At 43.1% G+C, this 14,640-nt stretch overlaps 1 long non-coding RNA gene across 2 annotated transcripts in view; it reads right to left on the bottom strand.

Annotated features, from left to right (window-relative positions):
- The window catches only part of LOC129563233 (uncharacterized), a 35,903-nt gene extending 22,579 nt beyond the window's left edge, over positions 1-13,324 (bottom strand). Inside the window, exon 1 of one of the 2 annotated variants that reach the window (XR_008687320.2) lies at positions 12,872-13,324. This is a non-coding gene — a long non-coding RNA (uncharacterized LOC129563233). Of the gene's footprint in view, positions 1-5,680; positions 9,139-12,871 lie in introns of those variants that run through there. The other variant, XR_016038214.1, reaches the window with a different exon arrangement.
- Positions 13,325-14,640: the final 1,316 nt, after the last annotated feature.

Here is a 14,640-nt window from a genome sequence, read left to right as displayed (position 1 = left end):
TTGATTCGATTTGCTAGTATAGTCTTTAGAAATAATGCATCTATATTTATTCATAATATTATCCACTTTTCTTTCTTGTTTTATCTTTCCATGTTGCATGTTCACTTTTTGCTTCAGAATCTATCATCGTCTTTTTTTTTTCAATCAGTGTAAGAAATAGTCGCAGGCTTGTCCTTCATAGTACAGTACTGATTCATTTTCCACAATTTGGATTCTATCCTTCTGCTTCTAATATCATCTTGATCCAGCTGTATTATTTCTGATGTTACATTCTTTTCTGATCTTATCAGATTCCCCTTTATTTTGGCCCATTATCTAATTCCTTCTTCTCTTGTTCCACTGTTATATCATTCTTATCTTTTTTTGTTTCATACAGTTCATTTTACACTTTCTTGAAAATATAAATGGTTAGTAATTCTTCTTTGACAATATGTGCTTATTTTACTGTGTACATGTTAGCCTCTTTTTATACCATGGGATCAAGCCTGATTTTCTCTTTCTCTCTTTTTTATCTTCTTCTTCTTTATTCTTCTTAAATAGTTCTAAGTAATCCTGTGCCATATCCCTAAAACCATTAATGGGGCTTCTTTTATATGCACAGCATGGGTGTGGATTGTTAGCTCCTCCTTTAAAACTTAAAGCTATAGGCCAGGTGCACGTGAGGTTTTACTACTATATAATGATTCAACAATCGAGAACAAATGGAAAAGCATTTGTACCTTTGAGCCTTTTAAGAGTTGAACCTTCTGGGGTTTTTCCCCAATACTCGGTGAGCTATTGTAACAGGGAGTAGCTTTCTAAGTTCATCTTTGCTAGACACTCAGTGAGGCTCATTTTTTCTTGCTGGCTGGTGGTCGTCCCTTGTGCATCAGATATGCAGTCTTATACCAAAAGGAAAAGTCACCACAGCACATATTTCTGTGTGTCACCTACTGAGACAGCGATAACAAAACTTAGCCTCCCTTCTTTGCCCTCCCCGAACTTGGTCTTTCCTCACAGTATATGACAAAGGCATGGTCATGCATGCTTAAGTCAAAAACTGGGGATCCAGATGTCATGTTTCTTTTCTTCCCTTTTCTCTCTTTCCGAATCCATAAACAAATCTTTCTGCTTCTACCATACTTCCAAAATCTCTCTCCAGTCCATCCACTTCTCTTCATCTCTGGTGACACTGCTCTAGCACAAGCCACCATCAGCTATGGCTTGGTTATCGTAGTTGCTTCCTAACTGTTCCTCCATCTGAAACGCTTTTCAGACATCCAAGTGGATATATCAGGAAGGCAGTTGGATCTGTGATTGTGGTGCTCAGAAGTGAGATGACCCAGAGATATAAATTTGGGAACTGAATGAATACAGATGGTATGTAAAGCCACAGAACTGGATGAAATCACATGGACAGAGGATGATCACAGGGAAAAGGACAGAGTTTAGTACTATATCAGGAGGCATCTTTAGAGATGGACTAATAAAGAAAATCCAGTTAATGAAGACAGAAGGCAGAAGTTCTGACAGACCACTCCACATATTATAAATTCCCAACCGTTGTCAGTCTTCGCTTCCTAGACCCAGTAAACTACCTTCTCTCAGAAACGACCCTCTATGACACGGCACTACTCTCATCTCCTACCTGCTTGGCTGCTTCCTTTCTAGGTCCTTCTCCACTGCCTATCCCTGAAATTTAATCATTCCTGTCTCCCTCCCCTTCTCCCTCACCTCCTCCCTCTCTCTCCAACTGTCTCTCTCTGTGTATGTACACACACACACTTCTCAAAGATCTTATCCATCCCCAGAACCTCAACTATCAACTCTATACTGAGAACTTCCAAATTTTTCTGGCTAAGCCTTAACTTTAAGTATGGCCCACACACCAGGACTTCATTCAAAGGGCATGGCATGCTTGGGAAAATGAAACTTCTCAGACCCCAGCCCAGACCTACAGAATCAAGTTCCCTAATGATTGTTAAGCAATGGCTCATCTAATAAACATCCAATAATTCATACTCATTATTTCTAATATTCTAAAATTCTAATTTGTAAGGCCTTAGAGGCCTTACAAATAGTTGTGAAAAGAAGAGAAGCAAAAAGCAAAGGAGAAAAGGAAAGATATACCCATTTGAATGCAGAGTTCCAAAGAATAGCAAGGAGAGATAAGAAAGCCTTCCTCAGTGATCAATGCAAAGAAATAGAGGAAAATAATAGAATGGGAAAGACTAGAGATCTCGTCAAGAAAACTAGAGATACCAAGGGAACATTTCATGCAAAGATGGGCTCGATAAAGGACTGAAATGGTATGGACGTAACAGAAGTAAAAGATATTAAGAGGAGGTGGCAAGAATACATAGAAGAAGTGTACAGAAAAGATCTTCATGATCCAGATAATCATGATGGTGTGATCACTCACCTAGACCCAGACATCCTGGAATGTGAAGTCAAGTGGGCCTCGGGAAGCATCACTACAAACAAAGCTAGTGGAGGTGATGGAATTCCAGTTGAGCTATTTCAAATCCTAAAAGATGGTGCTGTGAAAGTGCTGCACTCAATATGCCAGCAAATTTGGAAAACTCAGCAGTGGCCACAGGACTGGAAAAGGTCAGTTTTCATTCCAATCCCAAAGAAGGGCAATGACAAAGAATGCTCAAACTACCACACAATTGCACTCATCTCACACGCTAGCAAAGTAATGCTCAAAATTCTCCAAGCCAGGCTTCAGCAATACGTGAACTGTGAACTTCCAGATGTTCAAGCTGGTTTTAGAAAAGGCAGAGGAACCAGAGATCAAATTGCCAACATCTACTGGATCATTGAAAAAGACAGTTCTAGAAAAACATCTATTTCTGCTTTATTGACTATGCCAAAGCCTTTGACTGTATGGATCACAATAAACTGTGGAAAATTCTGAAAGAGATGGGAATACCAGACCACCTGACCTGCCTCTTGAGAAACCTGTATGCAGGCCAGGAAGCAACAGTTAGAACTGGACATAGACCAACAGACTGGTTCCAAATAGGAAAAGGAGTACGTCAAGGTTGTATATTGTCACCCTGCTTATTTAACTTATATGCAGAGTACATCATGAGAAACGCTGGGCTGGAAGAAGCACAAGCTGGAATCAAGATTGCCAGGAGAAATATCAATAGCCTCAGATATGCAGATGACACCACCCTATGGCAGAGAGTGAAGAGGAACTAAAGAGCCTTTTGATAAAGTGAAAGAGGAGAGTGAAAAAGTTGGCTTGAAGCTCAACATTCAGAAAACTAAGATCATGGCATCTGGTCCCATCACTTCATGGCAAATAGATGGGGAAACAGTGGCTGACTTTATTTTTTTGGGCTCCAAAATCACTGCAGATGGTGACTGCAACCATGGAATTAAAAGACGCTTACTCCTTGAAAGGAAAGTTATGACCAACCTAGAGAGCATATTAAAAAGCAGAGACATTACTTTGTCCACAAAGGTCCATTTGGTCAAGGCTATGGTTTTTCCAGTGGTCATGTATGGATGTGAGAGTTGGACTATAAAGAAAGCTGAGCGCAGAAGAATTGATGCTTTAGAACTGTGGTGTTGGAGAAGACTCTTGAGAGTCCTTTGGACTGCAGGAGATCCAACCAGTCCATCCTAAAGGAGATCAGTCCTGGGTGTTCATTGGAAGGACTGATGTTGAAGCTGAAACTCCAATATTTTGGCCACCTGATGAGAAGAACTGACTTATTTGAAAAGATCCTGATGCTGGGAAAGATTGAGGGCAGGAGGAGAAGGGGACAACAGAGGATGAGATGTTTGGATGTGATCACCATGAGTTTGGGTAAACTCCGCGAGTTGGTGATGGACAGGGAAGCCTGGCATGCTGCAATCCAGGGGGTCGCAGAGTTGGACATGACTGAGTGACTGAACTGAACTAAACCACTGGATTACTGGGGAATTCCCTATCTCTATTCTTTTTTCCTCTAGTCCTGACAATTCAAATAGCATTACCTAGCCCCAATCCTATTTAAACACAGTGCCCACGCAGACAATGAAAATGTGTTAGGGTATTCAGAAGCTGGACAAATGACCAGAATCTGCAACCATTAATCTTATCTCACACAGGCATCAAGTGGAAAGACAGAAGGTGAAGTCCTTACAGAGGACTCAGGTACCAGAGGGTGGGTCGGCAGGGCCCAGAGCTACATGCGCATGAACCACAGAGCCACTGGGAATCCTGTTCTTTTTACCACCTGTTGTATGGGTTACTGAGTAGCTTCTTAAGAGCTGTACCTAATACCATCTTAAGAGTTATTCTTATTTCTATGTTGCGGGTCTCTGCTTGAAGTGTTTTCCTCTCAGTTTCCTTCAGCACTGAGGGACCAAAGATCAAAGTCCAGGTCCGCCCTTAGTTCTTCCTCCCAGAGTCTCCACCAGGCCGCGTCTTCATAAGCCTTGTCTCCCTCTCAAAGATGCCTCCTTGCTCTGGGTGCACAGGTCCTGGTTATCTCCCTTCAGCTGCCCCACACTCTGCCTTAATTAACCACCTTGCCATCAGGTTCTCCAGCAGGGCATTATATGCTTCTCCCAGGTATACTCAGAACAGTTGTGTCCCACAGGAGAAATCCAGGCAGCAGACAGTATTAATATCTTCATCTAGTACTCTGTCCACACCAAGAAGGTGAGAGAGATAACTGGTACCCAAACTTCCTTTGAGAAGACGAGAGTAGCCAGACTTGCCCCTGGAATCCACATCACAGCCAGGCCTGTAGTGTGTAGTGGAGTGGACAGACCTGATATCGTTGACAGATATTTGCTGGAAATCACCTATCAAGAACTTCAGTTTTGCTGAACTATTAAACCAGCAATACAAATTCCAGATATTCTGAGAAGAAATATTAGATTGGCAACATGAAAATTAATTGGTATCCAACTGCTAGCCTCTAGACCCAGTTGGAAGAAATGTTCAGGCAAACAGAATCTGGTGTGACGCTTTTAGCTGCTGAGAGGGAGCCAGGCCTCTTAGCTTTGCTGTTTGTGTCGGTTCCCAAGGGAACTTGAGTGGAAAAAGCCCCCTCCAGTTTTCTCAGTGCTTCGTTGCCTATTTGCTAGATGCCTTGCCTGAAAGAAGTGATATGAAATCTTGTGAACCAGAATCTTGGAAATGACTCTGACAGTCTCAGATGGGAAAGACAGTTTCAACAATGAAACTTTTTCTCTTAAAAAATAAAAAATCACATACCCTTTTCAGTATTTTGTATTCTGGTGCAGCTACTCAATAAAATACACGGAAAATGATTTGAGGCATAATTTCAATAAATTCAAAATCAGTAGTAAAATATAAAGGGAAGTGCTTTGTTAAGTAAAAAAAAAAAATTGTTAAAATATTAATATAAGCAGAGGTTGATTTTAGGCATCTGGGGATGTTTAATTGTTCCCCATCCTGGCTTGTCCTTTACATATCTAACTTTTTTTTTCTGGTAAGAAGGTAGATTTTAGAGGGCAAAAACTTACTTCATTTAAAAAGCAGTCATGTGAAGCAGATGTTATGCTCATCTTTGTTTTACAGGTGAAGACACAGACTCAAAGAAGCAAGGTCTTGTCCCCAGGTTGCACGCCTCAAAAAAATCTCTGCATCCTCTTATTGGAGCCCTTCTACTTCTGCTAAGGGCATACACTTCCTGTATTCGAAACTGAGCAAAGGTAGAAATTCTCTTACCCAGGCTGTAGAAGGGGTCTGGGGAAAACAGGGGTGAAGATCTTGAGACACTGTTGCAGGAAGGCAGAGAACAAGCCCCTGGATGAAGAATGTGTGAACAGCAGGTGGCAACAGTGTCCTTGGCGTCTGTGTGTGTCCCCTGCAGTTCCTAGAAAGCAAGGTCAATAAGCACCACTGAAGGTGCTGATCCTAATACCTGCCCTCTGATACCTGCCTCCCACCCCTCATCTGCCTCCGGCTGAGCCAAGGGGACGGTCTTGATGTCTAGTAGAGAAAGGGTGCTGCCCTTTCTCTGCTGTGTCTCCCTGAGGAACTAACTCATAGGGGAGACTGGAAAAGATGACTTGCAAGTCATTTACAGAGGAAAGGCTCTCACTGAGATCATTACTGTCATGTACAATGCTGTGAGCTTCGTTACCCTCTGTTCCTTGATCTGCTTTTCTGTTCAATGGGATAACAACGGCCACCTGCCTTGCAGAGTCACTGAGATGACTGAAGGAACTGAGATGATATATACGCAGTCTTAGAACAGCCTTCCATGGGGTCACTAAGAGTCGGGCATGACTGAGTGACTTCACTTTTCACTTTCACACATTGGAGAAGGAAATGGCAACCCACTCCAGTGTTCTTGCCTGGAGAATCCCAGGGATGGTTGAGCCTAGTGGGCTGCCATCTATGGGGTCGCACAGAGTCAGACATGACTGAAGCGACTTAGCAGCAGCAGCAGAACAGCACAGTGAATGCTACGCATGCTCCTCATTAGCACTGTTCTTTGTAGAGAGCTGTGTCACTGTAGTGGGCTCTTTCATACGTCAGCATCTCACTCCATCCTTCCTCCATATTTTGAGATGTGGATACTACAGACTGAACAGAGAAGGATTCTGAGGTTAAGCGAGAGAAAGTAACACTAGCATGAACTTTGAAGTCAGATGAGGAAGTCAGATTCCTCTGGGGTGTGAGACCACATGCAAGTTACTTAATAACGCTTTAGAGCCTCCATTTCTTTGTCTGTAGAATGGTGACAATATTGCCTATCTTGTGTGTTTGTTGTGAGCACTAAATAAAACAACACATATGAAGCCCTCTAGTATAGTTCCTCTTATGTAGTAACACTTAAAATCATTAACAGGGTATCTTAAAACATAACAGAAAAGTGTTGAAATATAATTCACATTTTAAGACAGGAGAAATTTAAACATAAAACTTTTTCTCTGCCCTTTGGCCTCTTCCCTCCCCTCTAAGGAACATTGTGCCTCTGCATTATGTGTTAACCAGATCTTCCCAAGAGCAGAAATACCTGTTCAACCATGAAAATCAATTTTTCTCCTTCTGGTGCCAGCCCTGTAACTCTAGAAGATAACATTCCTTTCTCAATCCTGTAAGGGGTCACAATAACTCACCACCCACCTTGCACGTGCAGGCGTCTTTGGTGAACTTAATGTCCAATGTCAATACATCATCCCTTAAAGCAGAACAGACTGGTCAGACAACCTGGGGGATACGGGGCCCCAGCTAATGGAAGTTCTCAGTTTAAATACTTACCTATGATCTTCTCAATGTTACTTGTATATTGCCTATTTTATAAGATTATTATTTCTTGTATTATCAAATACGTGATTGAGCCTCAGGTAAAACTAATGATTAGGTGACTTGAAATGATTGGCCAAACATATAGTTCAATAAGATCAAGGACTGGGCTTCCCTGGGGGTTCGGTGGTAAAGAATCTGCCTGCCAATGCAGGAGACACAAATTTGATCCCTGATCTGGCAAGATCCCACTTGCCACAGAGCAACTATGCCCGTGGGCCACAACTACTGAGCCTGTGCTCTAGAGCCCAGGAACCACAACTACTGCGTCCAAGTGGTGCAGCTACTAAAGCCTGAACTCCCTGAAGCCTGTCTACAACAAGAGAAGCCACCTCAATGAGAAGTCCATGCACCACAACTGGAGTAGCCCCTGCTCACCACAACTAGAGAAAAGCCCCACACAGCAACAAAACCCCAGCACAGCCATAAATAAAGTTTTATATATCTATATAGATATGTGTGTGTATATATATGTATACATACACATATATAGATCAAAGATTGTAATAGTGTAACTCTAGGTATGGGAAGAAGCAACAAGAGGGAACCATTTACTGAACAATAACAGACAGATGGTCCAGAGGCTTTGGGCTGCTGTTCACAAGGCCTGGTCCAGTAATAGCACATTGAGTGGTCTATTAATGAAATACTCGCCTGACCTGGGATGTCTAGCACCGTGAGACAAATTGGTCACTACATGCCTCCCAAACTTCAGTTGAAATTAAGACTGAAAGGGAAGGGATTGTAAAATGAAGAATGTTGCCCACCATCCAGTTCTACAAGAATCAAATCATCAGTGGGTACAGTTTGGTATATCTGAGAAAGGAATTCAGGGTGAAGATCTGGAATGAGGCACTCTGTGCTCTGGGAAAACTGGCAGAAGGCCTTCAGATAGTTAGATATTTTAAGGAAAAAAATTTTTATAGCCTGGATTCTTACACCTTCCCATACTTAGAAAAGCACTACAAACATCATCTAAGATATCTGTTCCTCGTGACTAGCAACAATCTCCTACTGAGAGGTGTGCTTGGTTGCATGTATCTCTTTATCAAAAGCACATTACTGACCTCTCCCCTTACCTCTTCAGAGCACTTCCCCAGAGTATCCATTGTCTCCTGGGCTATGGTTCTCAGGTCAGCTCAAATAAAACTTTCTGTTTCTTTCTTTGACGATTGAGTAATTTTTTTCCTTGACAAATTTATAAGGAAAACAAGTAAAGTTACTCATGATCCTACCACCCAGAAATAACCCTGTTATTATCATGATGTGTTTTTTCCCCCATAGTGTTTGTACATAACATGGCTGAGATCACATCACATATGTACAAGTGAGATGACCCTAAGAAAGTGGCAGAGCTGGGCTGGCATCCCGGGGCGGCTGGCTCTGGGTCCAGACCTTCCTATGTAGCCATTTCCCTGTACTGCCTCTAAAAAGTTAAGGCTTATATCCATTTTGAGAAGCTGATGAAAAAATATTTAAATGTTTTAAGTTTGGAAATATACACTTACATTCAAAAGCATGTAAAGAAACCAGAAGTAGCCAAAATAATTCAATCATATAGTTAAAAGTTGGAATTTTGCCTGGAAAAGTATTAGTGTTTCACGTGGAAAAAATGTTAATTTCTACTATTTCTGTGTAGCCAACATTTTAATTATTAAAACATTACTGTTCAAGCCTTAAAATGAGTAAATTTGCTAAAATGAGTAAATGAGTCAGTTGACAAATCAGATGAACTTGATTATGTTGTAGATTGGGTTTTGGGGGACACTGATTTTTGGCAAATTGCCCTGCTTTTATTGGAAATGGAGCATTGCTTTATTGGAATTGGAGATACACACATACACACTTATTGAGTGAGTGAATAACATGGATGAATGAATAAACTGAATTTTGCTATAATAGAAACGATCTTTCTAAAATTCTTTACATGGTGTAATGGCTTTACATGCTGTTAGCATTTTAAGAAACTTAAGAGTTGCCTGAGACAGAAATTCTGGTTCTGGATCACAAGTATTCACTGTGTGCATATTCCTACTTCAAATACATACTCACGGCTGATTGGCTGCTTAGTGAGAGCCAGTACTTCCTGTGGGTTCTTGGTCTAAGCCCCACACGGTATGAGTGAGCTTGGAGTCAGAAGAGCGAGGTTCCAACCTTGATAGGCTTATGCATTACTAGTCCCAGAACAGTGGGTAGTCAGTGCACCCCTGAAATGTTTCCTCACTTGTAAAATGGGCATTGTTCTGACACCTGCCCCTCCTTGTTCCCAGCATCACAAGGTGCAGGGAAGTACTAGAGAATACCAGTTCATTATTGTGATTAGACCTCAGGGTCTGAAGTGACCCTGGTGTGGTGGAGGGAGCCCTGGGAAGAGGGCCACTGCTCCCCTTTGCTATGGTTGCTGCTTTTCTGGTCACTGGCACCCATGATAGAGAGACACACAGACCCATTAAAGTGCCTTCCTCAGGTCACCTGCCATGAGGAGCAAACACCAGTGGCTTTACAGCCAGTGTGTCCTCACAGCTACTTTCAGCCTGACTCTCTGTGCAGAGCACCTCGTGGTGGGGTGACAGGGAGGGCCTCGGTTCTCCCATACTTACCCCTGGGGCCCCTCAAACTGGCCTCTCCCCTCTCTACCACTCACAGCTCTGCACCCAGCCTGCAAGGCTTCTGAGGGGGTGTCTAATGACCACTTTTGTGACCTCAATGAAGGAAATTTGCAGGCAGAGACACCTGGCTGGAGATGGTGGGGACAGGGAGAGAACATAGCTGGTGACGAGAAAAGGGCCTGGCACAACACGAGCCCAGAGAGAGGATCAAAGACAAAAATGAGGGGGGAGAAAGAAGTCCGGGGAGCATGGTTTTTTTCCCTACTCCCTTTCCTCAAGTGTTACAGTGAAATCATTAAGGGGGAAAAAGTGGGGAAATGGCATTGGGTGCTGGATTAGGGTGCTGGGGAGGGTGACAGTCCATTCCAGCTACCATCAGGATACCTACCACTGCTAAGTCCAGCCAGTCCAGGCCACAGGCCCCCAGCAGCTCCCTGCAACACACCCGGACCTCCTGACCTGGGCAGGCTCCCTGCGACCAACCAAGTAGTAATTTATCACCTGCTCATTCTGGCTCACTTATTCCTTCATGAGTTACATTAGCCTTCAGTTCAGTTCAGTTCAGTCGTTCAGTCGTGTCCGACTCTCCGCGACCCCATGAATCACAGAACGCCAGGCCTCCCTGTCCATCACCAACTCCCTGAACTCACTCAAACTCATGTCCACAGAGTCAGTGATGCCATCCAGCCATCTCATTCTTGGTCGTCCCCTTCTTTTCCCGCCCCCAACCTTTCCCAGCATCAGAGTCTTTTCCAGTGAGTCAACTCGTCGCATGAGGTGTCCAAAGTATTGCAGTTTCAGCTTCAGCATCAGTCCCTCCAATGAACACCCAGGATCGATCTCCCTTAGAATGGACTGGTTGGATCTCCTTGCGGTACAAGGGACTCTCAAGAGCCTTAGTGGAGACTTAACATAACAGTTCAGTTCACTTGTAAGGTGCATATTCCTTCCAGAAAGCTTTATACATGCAATCTAAAAGTTCATACATCTGCATAAAGAAGCGGTGGTGTACACACACACACACACACACACACACACACTTACACGCATGTAGAAAAGAATGACATGGTGCCATCTGCAGCAACATGGATAGATTTGGAGGGCATTATGCTAAGGGTGAGACAGTGAAAGACAAATACTGTGTGCTATCACTTATATGTGGAATCTAAAAACTACAATAAACCAGTGACTAGGACAGAAAAGCAGCACACTCATAGATACAAAGAAGCTAGTGATCACCAGTGTGGCGGGAGGGCATTATAGGGATAGGGAGTGAGAGGCACAAACTACAGGGTGTAAGTCTACAAGGATACATGTTTTGTACAACATGGTGAATATAGCCGATATTTTGTAAACGGAAGTTAACCTTTCAAAATTGTATACAATATAAAAATTTTAAAAATGATTTAAAATGTATAACACATTGTTATGTGACTAGCTCTTCAGGGTTGAAAGCACTTGTGTGCAGATGGACTCTGAATTGGAAGGTTCTGAGTTCACCCAACATAATTATTATATGATATCAGCTAAGGCCCCCATCTCACTCCTCAGAGATCTGGTTCAGCTTGGCCTATATCCCAATTTCAGGGCCTGTGAACAGGGCTGGTTTCAGACCATAACAGGCCCTGAGCCTTTAAATTATGGAGTCTACATTCCACATCAGACCAAACACATCAGTATATACCCACACTTCACATTAAATATAACATTTTTTGCTGTGAAAAAAAGGGTTTTTTAAATTTTGCTTTTGAAATTATTTAGGTACCAATCATTCACTGACTATATGATTGGTTATGACTTTTGAGCTATTATCATACATACACAGGAAATTCTATAGAGTGAGGTGAGGGACAGGCCAGGTTTCTTCTCAAATGTAAAGAATTTACAAATACTAAACTGAAAAATGAAGTCAACATAATTACATCATATTAAAATGTTTCATTAAAATGTGTTACTTTCAATTTTATACTTTTATCCTTGTGTTTTAGGTCCATTAACTTGTTTCTCATCTCACATGTTTTCACAAGCTTTTGAAAAAGCTGGTCTGCGAGGGGCCCTGTTTTCCTGGGGCCTGCTGGCCAGACAGTCCTGTTGCTAAAAGACCTTCTCAAGACTGGCCTGTCCCTCACCTCACTTCTGGCATCTTCTGATTCCTTGCTCCTGCATATCTGCTCATGTTTCCACTTCAGCTGGTATTGAAACTGGTCACGAACTCAGCCCCTTCATTGTCTCCTACAAAATATCCAACCACACTGAATCTTCCACCAAGGGGGAGACACGATAAGTTCTGAGGGCCATGGACAGAGGTTACGCACGCACCTCGCAGCTTTCTGCCCTCTGGTCAGCACTACCCTTTCCACCCCCCGTCCACCATCCCTCACCCCACATCCTCCAATCTGCCTGTGGCCACCCTGCCCAGGGAGGCTCTCCAGGGTCGCACCCTCCCCTTCCCTTGTCTGGCTGCTTCTCTCTGAAAGAGCAGACCTGCCAGGAAGGCCTGCACTCCCCAGGCTCATTGAATTTCCTGTCTCCTTTCATAAGCATTTATCTGGTGCATTCATTTCCGGAGAGCACCTGGGCAGGAGCCCCTGCTGGCCACTTTCTGGATGAGGACTTCTCATCTCTCAGGTCAAAGCTTCTGCTTGCCTTTTCCACCATTAGAAACTAACAAGATCACAGAACTTCCCTGGTGGTCCAGTGGCTTAGACTCTATGCTCCCAGCACAGGGAACCCCAGTTCTATCCTTGCTCGGGGAACTAGACCCCACATGGTGCATGCAACTAAAGAGTTTGCATGTTGCAACTAAACAGATTCCATGTTTAGCAATGGAAACTGAAAATCCTGCATGTTGCAGCTAAGACCTAGTGCAGCCAAGTAAATTAATTAATTAACAGAAAAGAAACTAATTAGATCAGTCCGAGTTCTGGTTTCACTGAAATTTCGTTTCCCCCTCATGGTCTCCCCTGACCTTTAACATTCCCCGGCAACAACATACCCGTCTTCACAGGATAACGAAGGAGGAATCAAGTGACAAAGTCCCAGCTGACCCTGTCTTCTCCACTCCCAGTCTTGGGTTCTTTTGGGGTTTCTTTCCTTTTGACTGTCTCTTATTACTTGGCTTTCTTCATGAAAGAAATGCACTGCACTGTGAATTTCCTTCAGTAAACACAGACGCTTCGCTTGTTTGAGCAAACAGGGCCATGGAGATGGGGTGCAGCAGAGGGAGCAGGGTGGGCAACAGGTCCATCTTCTCTGTTAACCCCAGGAGGTGCAGTGTCTGGGGCCCACGAGGCTTAGGAGGCCCATGAAAATGTTTAATTTCTTTAAAAAAAAAATAGTTATTTACTTGGCTGTGCTGAGTCTCGGTTGTTGGGATCTTTAGTTTAGCAGCATGTAGGATCTAGTTTCCTGACCAGGAATAGAATCTGAACCTGAATTGGGAGTGCAGAGTCAGCCACTGGATCACCAGGGAAGTCCTTTAATTTCTTTTAAAATCAGAAGGGAAAAAAAACCAAATAATTTTTAGGTTGAAGGAAATGTTTCAATATATAATAATATTTGTCTTCATACCAATACAGACATAAAATAAAATTTAATCATTTTTTTAAGAAGGAAGGAGCCCATAAAAGCAAGAGTATCCAGGGTCCATGGCAATTATAATGTGGCCCTGGTGGGCAGGTGTCTGCTCACTGAAATTTACATGTAAAAGTCCATTTAAAGTTGTACTGCTGGTTGGGGAATGGAAAGTTGGCACCTCCTGAACTATGAGTAACATCACTTATGTCAGGTAAACCAGAGGAACTAATTACAAGGCTGGTTTTCTCTTTTGGGTCAGCACGGACTGGAGTCAGCAGCCCAATCCTCTTGTAAAGCCATGGACCATGCTCGGGGGCAGAGGCTCAGCTTTCTCTGTCTGGGGGAAGTTTGTCTCCTCTCTTGGACTTTCATTCCAGTTACAGCTCAACCCAGGGTTCCCTGGAGGTCAGGGAGGCCATCCATTAGAAGGCCTTAGAGCCTTGCCTGGCCCATCCTCAAACCAGCCACTCCCACTGGGCCCCTCCTCTCCTCCCTAAAGCTTATTAGCATTCTCAGCAGAGAAGTGGCAGAAAACGGTAAAAAGCAACTTGAACTTTGCTCCATATACAGTCATATACTTGACTCTAATATAGTCAGCCCCATATTCCAATCCCAGCTCTAGGACTTGCCAACTTTGTGTGCTTTCTGAGCCTCAAATTTGTTTCAATTAAAATGGAGATAACGTTACTTGTTTATACAGTTATTGCAAGTATTGAATAAGAGAACCTGTGCAAAGTCTCAGGACCCAGTAGGAGGTTAGGGTTGGCAGCATGATAGTAGAGTCTAGGGCATATGTCTTATTTTTTTTTTAATTTTTATTTATTTTTTTTTTGGAGGCTAATTATTTTACAATATTATATTGGTTGGTTTTGCCATATATTGACATGAATCCGCCCCGGGTGTACATGAGTTCCCCTTCCTGAACCCCCCTCCCACCTCCCTTCTCCCCTTATCCTCCCTCTGGGTCATCCCCGCACACCAGCCCCGAGCATCCTGTCACATGCATTGATCCTGAACTGGCGATTCGTTTCACATATGATAATATACATGGTTCAATGCCATTCTCCCAAACCATCCCACCCTCACCCTCTCCCACAGAGTCCCAAAGACTGTTCTATACATCTGTGTCTCTTTTGCTGTCTCGTATACAGGGTTATCATTTGCATCTTTCTAAATTCCATATATATG

This window comes from Moschus berezovskii, chromosome 9 (assembly GCF_049115385.1).
Source record: "Moschus berezovskii isolate FMDL1 chromosome 9, NW_MosBer_1.0, whole genome shotgun sequence".
In the NCBI taxonomy this organism is placed as follows: domain Eukaryota; kingdom Metazoa; phylum Chordata; class Mammalia; order Artiodactyla; family Moschidae; genus Moschus; species Moschus berezovskii.
The sequence above is the reverse complement of the archived record's forward strand: the minus strand, read 5'-3'. Positions and strand labels throughout refer to the sequence as shown.